This window comes from Eschrichtius robustus, chromosome X (genome assembly GCF_028021215.1).
Source record: "Eschrichtius robustus isolate mEscRob2 chromosome X, mEscRob2.pri, whole genome shotgun sequence".
Taxonomy (NCBI): Eukaryota; Metazoa; Chordata; class Mammalia; order Artiodactyla; family Eschrichtiidae; genus Eschrichtius; species Eschrichtius robustus.
Window position 1 is genome coordinate 15753295 of NC_090845.1, and position 13216 is coordinate 15766510.

Consider the following 13216-nt stretch of genomic DNA (forward strand, 5'->3'; position numbering starts at 1 on the left):
CCTGAGTTCCGGGGATGCCTCAAGCCTCAGTGACGCCCTGGACCCAGGGCTAGACTCTGCCCGCAACACCCGGGTTCCCACGCGCGCCCTGACCAAGCTGGGACCGCAGCCGAGAGGCCACCACCTGACGCGCCGTGGCCGATTACCAGCTAGTCCCGCGGTCACCTGTGTAGCCCTCTGGGTGGGCTGGGTTCGAAATCTGTTAGAGCCGTTCCCCGGGCGGGGTGAGGAGAGGCAGAAGCTACTGGGAAAGCTTCGGGGAGGGCCCCTTACCCTGCTCCTCAGACATCGTGAGGCGGGGAGCCCAGCTCTGAGTGCCTCAGGCTCGGCGTCTGCGCTGCGGCCGGATCGCGACTGAGCCCACCGGATGACGGCAATACACTGAGGCGTCGAACAGAAAGCGCGCCAACCGCCCAGGTTTCTGCGCCTGCGCAGTAGCGCCGGGCGTGTGCACTCGCCTGCAAGGGAGGGGGGCCGAATGTGCGACGGCAAGTGTGGTGCCTGGCTTCCCTCACTTTCTACCTATATGTAGATGTTTTTAAGTGTACCTTTTTCCACACATACAAAAAGCAATGTGAACTGGTAGCTACCAGGGTAATTCCACCCTTTCCAAAATGTTCTTCACATACAACACGTCATAGAAAAAGTGTAGAATGTAAGAGATTCGAGTTCAGACTTTGTCTAACGTTTTCCGGGGTTTGTACTCATATCCAACACCAGCTGTGGGAACAAATCCGGGAATAATCCAACTTTCGAAATGTGCCCTTAATAAGGCCCACTAAATCTGTGCCACCCTGCCCTTCAGCTGCACCACTCTCTATTTGCCATTTTCCACTGTAAGAAGTCAGTATTGCTGTGCCATATTAAAGATGAGAAAACTGAGGCTTAGATAGTTTCATTAACTTGCTCAAAGCCACAAGGCTAGTGGCAGAGCTATCATTTGAACACACGTATTACCCCCACCCCATAGCACATGCTCACATCCCCTGTTATTCTACCTCCTGCTCAATTGCTTCTGGAACTTTCTCACATCCCTTGAAGCCTGTTCCAGTAGGACATCTGTTCTAATAAAACCTACACCAAGACACTTTCCTACAGCCCCCTGGTAAGGAATGAGTAGCTCTTTCTCTAGGATTCCACAGTGGGTTCCCGTCACCTCCTTTTAGCACTTAAGTCACTTTGCCTGTTATTAGAAATCTTTCTAGACAGTCTTCTCGCCTAAGTTCCTGGAGAGAAGCACCACATCTTATTTATATTTAAATGGCACTTCCTTCACAAGGTTCTAAGAATTAAATGTTATAAAATATAGAGCACCCACCACAGTGCCTGGAATTTTGGTTCCGTTTCACTGTGGCAGTTATACAGTGACTCTTGGCACTGTGCATCTCCTCATTTGGGGGGAAAAGTGAGAGAGAGTTTCTTCACTCGTAAGTTTCTACCCACTCCTTGGGTAGAAATGTAGAGTTGCTTCACTGGGGTGTGGGAGTGTAAATATGTGTAAGAGGGTGCACAGGGAAGCTGAGTAATAGAAAGGATGCACTATGCTGGTGTTAAAATCAAACACAAACAGAAACCAGTCTTGAAAATTCCCTGAGCATACAAAACCAGTTTAGTCACACAAGCAAAGCTTAATTTAGTTTATTTTGCAAAGCAAGTGAGACTAACTTAACCTGGGTCACTTCTTGCTTATGCCTCTGAAAATCATAGGTGAAACTTAAGTTATTCCCCAAAATTGATGAGGTGACCACTAACCAATTCCCCTTCATTTAAGAAAATTCTAGTATTATAACCAGTCACTGTGAAGAAAATCACTGCCTCCACACTATATAAGCTGCTTTATAACAATATACTTCTGAGTCTCATTCTATGTTTTAGTTTCAGTGCTCCTGGTTTGAAAACTGTCCTTTTGGTGTGTGCAAAGTAAATTTTTTACTAATTACTGCCTCAGTGATTCATCGGTTTCACTTTTTTTTTTTTTCTGAACTTTTGACACTGGTACTCCCTTTCAACTTCACATTCACCATTTAGCCTGCTCTGTGGAAATGGATATGGACCCTTAATTTTTCCCTTTGCCAGTAGCACAGTTTAAGCTTCTTTCAGTAGGAGGTGCTGGAGAGAGGTTGTAGAGGGAACAAGTTTTATCCTACAGGGCATATTGCCGGCAAGTTCCAGAGGGTCGATTTACAGCAAGTTCCACCAGTACAGCAGCACAGTGATTTGTATCATTCAGTCATAGTTGTGCCCTCTTGGGCCCACGATCAGCCTAGAGGTAGTAACTGTTCCTCACAGCTGTTATTCCTATATTCTTTGGAGTTTTCTTTTTTTCTTACTAGCCAATCCCTCATTACTCCAATCCACTGTTATACTTAATACGTCTTTGTATTAAACTTTCTCTGTTCCAATTATTGTGTGATTTTTTTTCTCTTCATCGTACACACAGACTGATCCACTTACCCAATGTACCCAATGTCTGTTCCTGGAATGTAACCGAACATCCAGCAGATGCTCAACAACCCCTTCACTTTCATTTCTAGTCAGACCTCTCCCTTCTTTCACTTGCCCCCTCTTCTCCACGAAGGGACACAGAATGGAAGGTGGAAACGCTTTCTTAACCGTGGTTCTCTCCTAAGGCCAGCTTTCTTCTCCTAGTCTACCTAAGCTGCATCAACCTGACTGAGTAGGGTGGAACATAGTGCCCAGGAGACCTTGCAGATATGGGAGAAGTGGGAGGAGACGCTGGTAGTGCCATCAACCTAGGCTTAGGTATGAGCTGAGCCACCATCCCTACAGAAGAGGATGTCTTTCTTTCTTTCTTTCTTTCTTTCTTTCTTTCTTTCTTTCTTTCTTTCTTTCTTTCCTTCTTTCCTTCTTTCCTTCTTTCCTTCTTTCTTTCTTTCTTTCTTTCTTTCATTTTGGCTGTGCCAGGTCTTAGTTGCGGCACGCAGGATCTTCATTGCGGCATGCGGGATCTTTAGTTGAGGCATGTGGACTTCTTAGTTGCAGCATGCAAACTCTTAGTTGCAGCATGCATGTGGGATCTAATTCCCCGACCAGAGATCGAACCTGGGCCCCCTGCATTGGGAGTGTGGAGTCATGCCCACTGGACCACCAGTGAAGTCACCAGGTTGCAGTAGTTTTGATGGAGTTGGCTGGATGGAGTTTTGATGGATGGTTCGATCCCTGGTCCGGGAACTAGATCCCACGTGCATGCCGCAACTAAGAGTTCCAATGCCGCTACTAAACATGCCACAACGAAGATCCTACGTGCCGCAACTAAGACCCAGTGCAGCCTAAATAAATAAATAAACTACTGCAACCCTGATGACCAACCAGGCCCATGAAAAGATGCTCGACATGACTAAGCATCAGGGAAATGCAAATCAAAACCACAATGAGACGTCACCTCGCACCTGTCAGAACAGCTATCATCAAAAAGAACACAGATAACCAATGTTGGCAAGAATGTGGAGAAAAGGGAACCCTCGAACACTGTTGGTGGGAATGTAAATTGGTGCAGCCACTGTGGAAAACAGTGTGGAGGTTTCTTAAAAACCTAAAAATAGAACTACCATATGATCCAGCAATTCCACTCCTGGGTATATACCTGAAAGAAACAAAAACACTAATTCGAAAAGATACATGCACCCCAATGTTCATAGCAGCATTATTTACAATTGCCAAGATATGGAAGCAACCTAAGTGTCCATCGATGCATGAATGGATAAAGAAGATGTGGGATATAGATAGACAGATAGATAGATAGATCGATAGATAGATATAGGTGAATACTCTTCAGCCATAAGAAGGAATGAAATTTTGCCATTTGGAACAATATAGATGGACTTGGAGGGTATTATGCTAAGTGAAATAAGTCAGACAGAGAAAGACAAATACTGTACAATGTCACTTATATGTGGAATCTAAAAATACAACAAACTAGTGAATATAACAAAAAAGAAGCAGACTCACAGAAATAGAGAACAAACTAGTCGTTACCAGTGGGGAGAGGGAAGGATGGAGGGGCAATAGAGGAGCAGGGAATTAATGGGTACAAACTATTATGTATAAAATAAGCTACAAGGATATATTGTACAACACAAGGAATATAACCAATATTTTACAATAACTATACATGGAGGGTAACCTTTAAAAATTGGGCATCACTATATTGTACACCTGTAACTTACACAATATTGTACATCAACTATACCTGAATAAAAAATTAAAATTATAAAATTAAAAAATTAAAAAACAAAAAACCCAAAATGAAATAATTGATTATATTCAATTCAAATTATTCAATTTTAAATAAATAAATGTTTAAATTATTGATCCAGCAAAAAACAACAACAACAACAACAAAAACCAACGCAACCCGGGGACGGATTTCACAAGGCAGTACTGAAGGTTGCCAATCAGCCTGAAACGCTGGGGGCTGCAGAGCCCAGGTGTGGAACCTCACACTTGACCAAGACCTCTGTCCCTGCATCCTTGCTGCCCCCTCCCAACTCCCACCCCACGGGGCCACGACGGGGCTGTTGGATCCAAGGCCTTAAGAACACTTCCCAGTGTGGGGGGGGGGGCGGGGGAGGGGTGGCAACAACACAGGAACAAGTTTGACCAACTTACATTCTCTTTGTAGAGACAGGGAAAGGCCCAGGAGAGGCACAGAGCACAGCCTGCGTCCCAGCGGTTGTGAAACTGGATCCCATTGGGTCATTAACGCCGAGATGTGTGTGTGTGTGTGTGTGTGTGTGTGTGTGTGTGTGTGCGCGCGCATGCGTATACGTGCACGTCGGGGTGGGGGGATGTGCGTGAGAGAGAGTGGGGGGGGAAGATGGGGCTACGATGGGGGCTGAGAATAGAAAAGACACTCGAGGGGGGACACAGGGGTAAATAAGAGCCAACCCCTCTCCACTGCTGTGTGACCTACAAAGAGGTGGTGGCGTCGGGCGAGGAAAGGGTGACAACAGCTTGTGTGCCTCCCAGGCTGAGCCTGGGCCTGGGACCCCGGCTCCGGGCAGCAGTGCGGCGCCCCCACCCCGCCCCCGCCCAGGTGGTGGCACAGGACTCGGGGCCTCTCCTCACGGGCCTTCTTTCTGGCGGCGACTCGAGCCCCACGTGGCTTCCTGGCCGCGGTGCGTGGCTCCTGGGCGCCTGGGTGGGATGGGGAGACCCGTCCACACCCCATCACCTTTTCGTGCCAAGAAGCGGCCGCAGCGCACGCCGCCCTCCCCGTCGGGCCCGGAACTTTCTGCTCCTGAGCGCGGTGCGTCCGGGTCGGCAGCGTGGGACCCAGATGGCCGGCGGTCGAGGCTTCTGGGTGCCTTCCTGGGTTCTTCCCCGGCCCGAAAGCTCATCTAAGACCCCTGCCAAAAGCTGGCCTTCCCAGACCTCGGGCGATCTGGAAAGTAACCGCTAATATCATTTGAAAGGAAAAGGTGGTTGTGCTGGACCGTCTTCGGGCTGTGCTGAACCCAACAAACAACTCGGGCCGCCCTCAGAGGGACGCCTACGCCTCTGAGAAGAGCTCAGAAAAGGTGGGATGAAGTCGCTGGAGTCGCCCGCAAGGACAATACGTGGATGGGATGACGTGGAGGGCACGGCGCACCGTGGGCGATCGGTTCCCTTTGCTGAGAGCTCTCCTCCCCGCCCCCGAGAGCTGCAGGTCCGTGTGACCCCTCCCCCATTTATAATCTTTTAATTGCCTCCCACAGCCCTTGAGATTCGTCTGAAACTGACATACGGGCCCTCCAGTTCCAAGTTCATAATGGCTCCCCAACACCCATCCCTATTTCATTCTTTCTCAACACTTTGTGGTTTCCCAAATGCCTGAAGATTACATAGCCTGGCAATGACCTGGAATGCAAGGAATCTGTCGTCCTTTAAGTGTGGCTCCAAGTGCTCCAGCGGTCAGCTGAGCTTGTGCAAGGACGAAGGAAGGATTTGAACCTTGAACCAGGGTGGGCTGAGGGAATGCTCACAGGCAGAGCCAGATTCTTAGAAATGTAGCCCTACCTCACAGATAAATAAAGGGCCATTCAAGATCCCAAGTTCCTAGGCCAAAGAGCTAATTAAGATCTTAATGTTGGTGGCACATAGGTCCAATGAGACCTGCAAGCACATTTTGTTTGGCCTGTGTTTTCATATACTTCAGCCTACATTTTTAAATCGGGAGATTTCACATTAAAATCTGCTTTTCCACTTGCTTTTGAAAAATTGGAAGAACCGTAACATAAGACTCAAAATCTTGCATGGCAACGGTTGGGCTCCTGCCAGACGCAGCCCCTCCAGTCACCTGTGCACACCTATGCACTACACCCAACCAGCTTCTCCCAGTTAGGCCACCAACCTGGCCCAGCCCCAAAGCATGCCTGCCATCATTTTAGCCTGAAAAAAATGTTTAAACCCTTGTGGTAGAAACAATGTTATGTGTTTACCAAATCTTGCATTTTCTTCTTCCTCTTCTTGAGAAAGCCACTCTACCCAACTCTCTTGCACTCAAGCAGGGCCACGTAACTAGTTCTAACAGTGGGCTCCAAGTAGAAGTGCCACATGTCAGCTCTGGGCAACAAAAAGATTCTTGGAGGCCATGTGTTACATGGGCAGAGTCACAAAAGAAGTGGTAGCTCTCAGGACTTCCCTGGCTTAGACTCCGCACTTCCACTGCAGGGGGCACAGGTTCGATCCCTGGTCGGGGAACTAAGATCCCACATGCCGCATGGCAAGGCCAAAAAAAAGAAAGAAGAAAAAAAAAAAAAGCCGTCGCTCTGGAGAGTCAGACTTTGCCTGGGAGGAAAGCAAAACCACTGAGATTTCAGGGTTGGTTTGTTACTGCAGCAAAGCACGGTTTATCCTGGCTGATATAAGCGTAGTCACCAAAACCACACTTAATCGGGCAGTTTACTTATTACATAATAATAAAGCTTAAAATCCTTTGCGCAATTGTCATGAGCGTGTCCCTTTAGCAGGTACTTAAACATCGGCAATGTCTGGAGTGGAACTGGGTGCTAATTGCCGCCATTGCCCACCCTGACCAGGGCCTGTTCGTAGTGCCCAGATGGGGGGAGGTTCATATGTCACTGACTAACTCGAGCATTTCAGGAAAGGATTATATCAAGACACTCTTTTCCGACCAGAGTCATTCCTTACGTTCTTGCACTTTTTCTAAGAGCAACGTTGCTATTGATTTGGCCAGCATCCATGCTAACTTCTGAAATATACTGATACAAAAATTAATAAAGCCAGATGCAACACTGGAAACCAGTAAGCCTCACTTAATGAACACTTCTAAATGGTGACACTCATATGCTGATTGTACATCATAGATCAGTTTCCCACACAGAAACGAGATATATACTCCTGTGTGAGGAAAGCAAGCAACAACAAAATATTTTTAAAGGAAGAAAAGGCAAAGAAGAAAAAGTAGAAATCAATCTACATGGACATACATAACTTCCCCTTAAAGCATATGCCGTAACTCCTTCTTTCTGGGAGTTGACGTTCGGTCACACACAAACATTGAAAGACAAGTGAAAACAAGACCCAGGCACTCATCAGAGATAAGATCTAAAAATAACTACTGGAGCAGGTTGCACATATCAAATATTTCATGCACCAAGAAGAAACTTTACATATTTTCCTTTTCAAGGAAGAGCAGTCACTCGCTCAAAATCTCACTGGGACTTTTGGCGAAGATTTTCACACTTCAGATTTGAGAGATCAGGGCTTTAAACAGAACACTGCATGAATGTAGGATGATAGAAGGGAATTGCTAATTTTTTAAATAAACTTTTAACTTTAGAACAGTTTTAATTTACAGAAAAGTTACTAAGATAGTGGAGAGAGTACCCACACCCATTTTCATCCATTATTAGTATTTTATATTGTGGTACATTTACCACAACTAATGAATCAATATTTGTACATTATTATTAACTAAAGCCTACACTGTATTCACATTTCCTTTTCACCTTTTTCTGTTCCAGGATCCCATATTATGTTTACTCTTCACGTCTCCTTGGGCTCCTCTAGACTGTGACAGATTCTCAGACTTTCCTTGTTTTTGATGACCCTGACAGTTTGGAGGAGGACTGGTCAGGTATGTTGCAGAATGTTCCCCAATTGGGATCTGTCTGATGATTTTCCTCGTGATGAAACTGGGGTCATGGGTTTTGGGGAGGAAAACCTCAGCGATAAGGGGCCATTCTCATCCTCTCATATCAAGGGTACATACTATGAACAGGACTTCTCGCTGTTGATGTTGACCTTGATCCCCTGGCTGAGGGTGTTTGTCAGGTCTCTCCCCTGGACAGTTCCTCTTTTCCCCCCTTTCCATGCTGTCCTCTTTGGAAGGAAGCACGTACTTCTCTGCACAGCACACACTTAAGGAGTGGGGAGCAATGCTCCACCTCCTTGAGGGTGAGTGTCTAGATGACTTGGGATTCTTCTGCACACATTTCTCTCTTCTCCCCTATTTACTTATTCAGTCGTTGATTTACAGCAGTGTGGACTCAGGGCTATTTGCTATACTTTGGGTTATAATCCAATACTGCTTTATTTTGTTGCTCAAACCGTTCCAGACTCCTTGGCCACTGGAAGCTCTTTCAGTTCGCTCCTGTGTCCCTTTGACATTCCTCATGGTTGTGCTTTTTTGGAGCACATCCTTCGACACTTACAAGATGCTCCAGACTCAACTTGTATATTCCCCGTCCCAGTCCTAGAATCGGTCATTTCTCCAGGGAGCCCTGGTTCCTCTCATTACAGCATGGTGTTAGAAATGAATTATTAATTTTTAAAGTGTGATAATGGTAGGGTCACTTTTTAAAAAGTTTATCTTTTAGATATACATACTGACCTATTTATACGTTAAATGATCTATCAGATTTGCTTCAGAACAACGTGGAAATGGGAGATGTGAGTGGGAGTGTGGATGAAACAAGATGGGTTATGAGCTGATAATTATTGGAGCTCGGTGGTGTCCCTTCGCTATCCTTATTTTCACATGTACTTGAAATGTACTACAATACTTTTTTAAAAGAAGCTTTTTTAAAAGAAAGGAGTAGTTGATAGAGCTAATATTTGCTCATTGAGTCAGGTGTTTTACAGGAGCTGTCAACAGCGAGCACAACTTTGACCTTCTATATTTATATTTTTAAATTCCAACTCCAAAGCATGAAAAAGGCGGCTCCTAAATAGGAGAGAAAAATATTAGCCTGGCCCAATAAACATGGAGCCACCCAGCAACTGGTTTGCAGACATAAGATATAAATTGTCAGTAGGACATGGGACAGCTTTGTTAAACTTAAGGGTTTACAGCTCACAGTTACACCTTCAAATCCTAGTTAAACACACACACACACACGCATGCAAAACACCAACAGATTTACTGAAAGCACTTCGTTTGTGTCTCTGACAAATCTTTCAGTATCTTCATAAAGATGAGGGATTTTTTCAATTCTCCTACAACAAGCCCAGAATCTCTGGGCCTAACTGCCTTTGCCCTGAGAGCCCTCTGGATCGGCCATCTCCCATTACCGTTCAGACACATCTGAGCTGCTCCACGGTGGTGGCGGGGAGCCACACTGCATTAATGAAGCACAAGCATCAATCAAAATGATTTTCTTGTAAACTGGGAGAGGTACTGGAAACGGCCGTGTTTCTAAGAAGAAAATTTGCTTTTGTGTTTTTTTCCGTCAACCAACATCTAAGTATCTATTATGTAGGAGATAGTATGCTAAATCCTGGGAATACAATAATAAATAAAAGTATCAGCCCTGGAAGTGCTCACAGGAAAGAAACTCAGCACTTCTGAAGTGGCATCTGGCAGCAAACTCGGGAAACAACAGATTGGGGGGCCCAGACAAGAGAGAGCCGTGAGAGGTAGGATGCCTGGGACCAGGTGACCTCAGGGGTGTGGTGGGCTGTGGGCAATGAGGAGCGGAGGCCAACACCGGCAGTCACTCTGTCAGGCGCCCGGATGCATCAGTGGGTGAGGCGCTGTTAAGGCAGGGACTGGAGACGGGCACACCAGCAAAGGAAGATGGGAAAAGATTCAGGTGTGATGAGGAGGAGATGCTGTGGGCTTGCAGGTGGAGACACCAGTAGACAGTGACATACCCAGGCCTAGAACTCAAGGAGAAAGTTCAGGAAAGAAGCTGTGGCTACAAAGGTAGGGGTGCTTATTGTTTTTCTTGTTAGCGTTTCAGAAGTATCTCGTTAACTTCTGAACGCTATGTCCCAGACTGTAGCCTGTCCCAACTTTGTTTCCTGAGATTCAGAGTGTTCTATGTAGCTTAGTATGTACTCAATTTTGTGAAAGCTCCATGGATTCTTAACAGTGAATTCTCTTTTTGAATCTAATGTCTGTCAATAATGCCTTTTTAATTATACCAGTATCTGCCGTTTAATTTTGCTTCCTTATGTCAAAGACTGATTGATACAATAAAGTCTTTTTGCTGTTGCCTCTTGTACAGCAGGGAGAGTGGGCAAGCTTGGTCTTAGTATGCGCTCATGGTGGAGAGCTGCTTTCAGGGTTCAATTTCATCAAAATGCTGGACAAAACAGGGGAAACGTCAGGAGGGATCAGATGCAAACTGTCCACCATGTGTTCTGAAGGTGGGCCCTGGCTTACATGTCCTCCCTAAGAGCTCCCTCCATTCCCTGGATCAGCGTCAGAGCACTTAAAAATATAAGCAAGTCCTAGCATCACACTGTAGAAACAGCCCCAGAGATTTAAACATACTTCATTTACTCAACCAACTGTGAGTACAGTCCCTTATGTAGCTTGAAAAAGCAGCACTTTTCCTCCCATAATCACTGTTCCTAGTCATGATGTTTAATTTTTAATTTCTAATATTACAGAAGGGCATGGTTTTTTCATGTTTACAGAGGGAGTCCCAATTTAAAAGTCTGGGAAATTCTATTCTGAACCATGTACCATAAGACTGTCCAACAATTAGAAATCACGTAGACAAAAGACAGAAAAGCACATGCTCAATGTGCCCAGAGGGCTTTAGAGCTCAAGTTGCAGAATCCTGCTGCCCACAGAAAGTTGAAGAATGGACTGAGGGGGAAAACTAGAGCAAAGATAACTAAGTTCACAGGTAACCCGCGCTAACACGGCATGATAGTTTCTGGACAAAAATTTACAAACCAGATAGTGAAAATCGACACCTCCATTCCAGTTACTTGAGCTCATCATCCCTGGAGCCTCAGTTAGGGCCCGGTTGTCTCCAATGAACAGCAGTAAGAGTTTCTGGGTTCCAAGGCAGCAGCTCCTGGTGCGGGTGGGCTGAGGGGTCGGATCTTGAAGGTGATTCAACCACAACCCTGAGCCTCTAGGGCTTTTCCACCAGGTAAGCTGGGAGAGCTGAAGGCTGAGTAGCAGTATGGCTTCTGGCCCCCAGTGGTAAAAGAGCAGCCAGAATTGCCAGCCAGATGCATGAACTCAGGTAGGATGAGATATATGGGGGCACTGGCATTTTCTAGCACACTTGCATCACTGCCAACTAACTTGAGTACAGATAAAGCTCACTGATTTAACTTCTTACTGCTTCCCTGGGGTCTCATTTAAGGCCCCTGCAAAAGATCAGCCCTTTGCTCCTAGGAATGGCAAGTGTTAAAACCAAGTATTTGGACATATAAAGCCACAAACCTACTAGAGTGCTGCTTTTTCAACTATAGCTGATTCATACATTAATATAATGTGGTGAAAGCAAGTAAAATCAAATCTGAGGCTTTGACATTAATGGCTGTGGTTATTAAACTTTATTATATTTTAAAATCTGAAAACTGTAAAACAGTATTTATACAAACACCTGAGGACTGTTTAACTGGGCACAGCATCTTCACACAAACAATTTGAGAGAAGACCAAGTTTAAATTAGAATTTTGTCTTATAACACAAAATGAATAACATAGATGAAACCACCCTTTAAATAGTAGCATTCTCATATAAAGTACATTTGGTTTTCTAAAAAAGAAAATGTACATTCTTGCCCCTGGTGTACATTTTATTGGCATTTATAACAAATGGCTAATACTTTTAGCACAGATTCTCATAGCTTATTAACATTACACCAAACTTATACAAAGTAATAACAATAAACATATAGCACCATTTCCCCTTGAAAGTTCTAACTTTAAAAATAAAGCCCAAAATGATAAGTCTGAATTAATGCATCTTCCAAAATTTAGCAGAATAAATGGCTCAGAACTAAGCAAATTAACTAACAACATTGCATAGGACAGAGAACTCCCCTGTATGGAAACCAATCTATGGATTGTTTCTTATCCCCTGAAGACTAAGCTGAGAGGTACTAGTGATAGCAAATGATGCACATATATTTTTCAGAATAAAAACATCCAACTATATAAATAGTTCACCATTACCTCTGTGGCAGTGCAAAGTGCCATATTAAATTCAAAAAGAACAGATTTACTTGTTTGAATACCTACAGGTATAGAATAATATATAAATATGGTATAGTATCCATATGAAGAATAAACACAGACAATAAAATATATATATTTTAAAAATTTGGGCACAGGTGTCCTCATATAGAGGTATGAGAAATGAATGCCTAGTTAAATGTCTAAGCTTAGAGAAAATATGTAAAGTTTTGAAATAATAGGTATTTCACTGAAAAATTTTAATCAGACTCCATCCAAACCACCCTTGTAGTAGTATAATATCTCCTGCATAAAACAACCATTCTATCTTACAATTGTTCGAAATTTATCAAAAACTGGTAAGAACACTTTATGAAAGTTTATAAGCTTGTTTTTTTTCTTTAAATATGAACAAACACAACATACAGAGAAATAATAACGAAAGGAAAATAATTTATATGGCTATTCCCTTTCCGGAAATTGGTAGAACACGAACAGAACATTGCAGTAACAGACATAAAATATTTGAAAAAGAGATGATATCTACAGTTGCATCTTTAAATTCTTTTCTAAGGAAAACTTCTCATGGATTTTATTAGAGAGCCTGTCAGTCCCTGATACTTTCCCCTTTGGGATGTAGCTGTTTTGGTTTTATATATAAACATTAATCAAAATCAACGGTGTTTCTCTGTTTCCTGCATTAAGTATATTTGTAAACTGTACAATTAAATAATAAACTGTAAAGTGTAAAATAATAATAAGACATAAAGGACTGCCAAGTTGAATATGCTAATACTAACATGTTAATGTGTTTTAAAGAAGT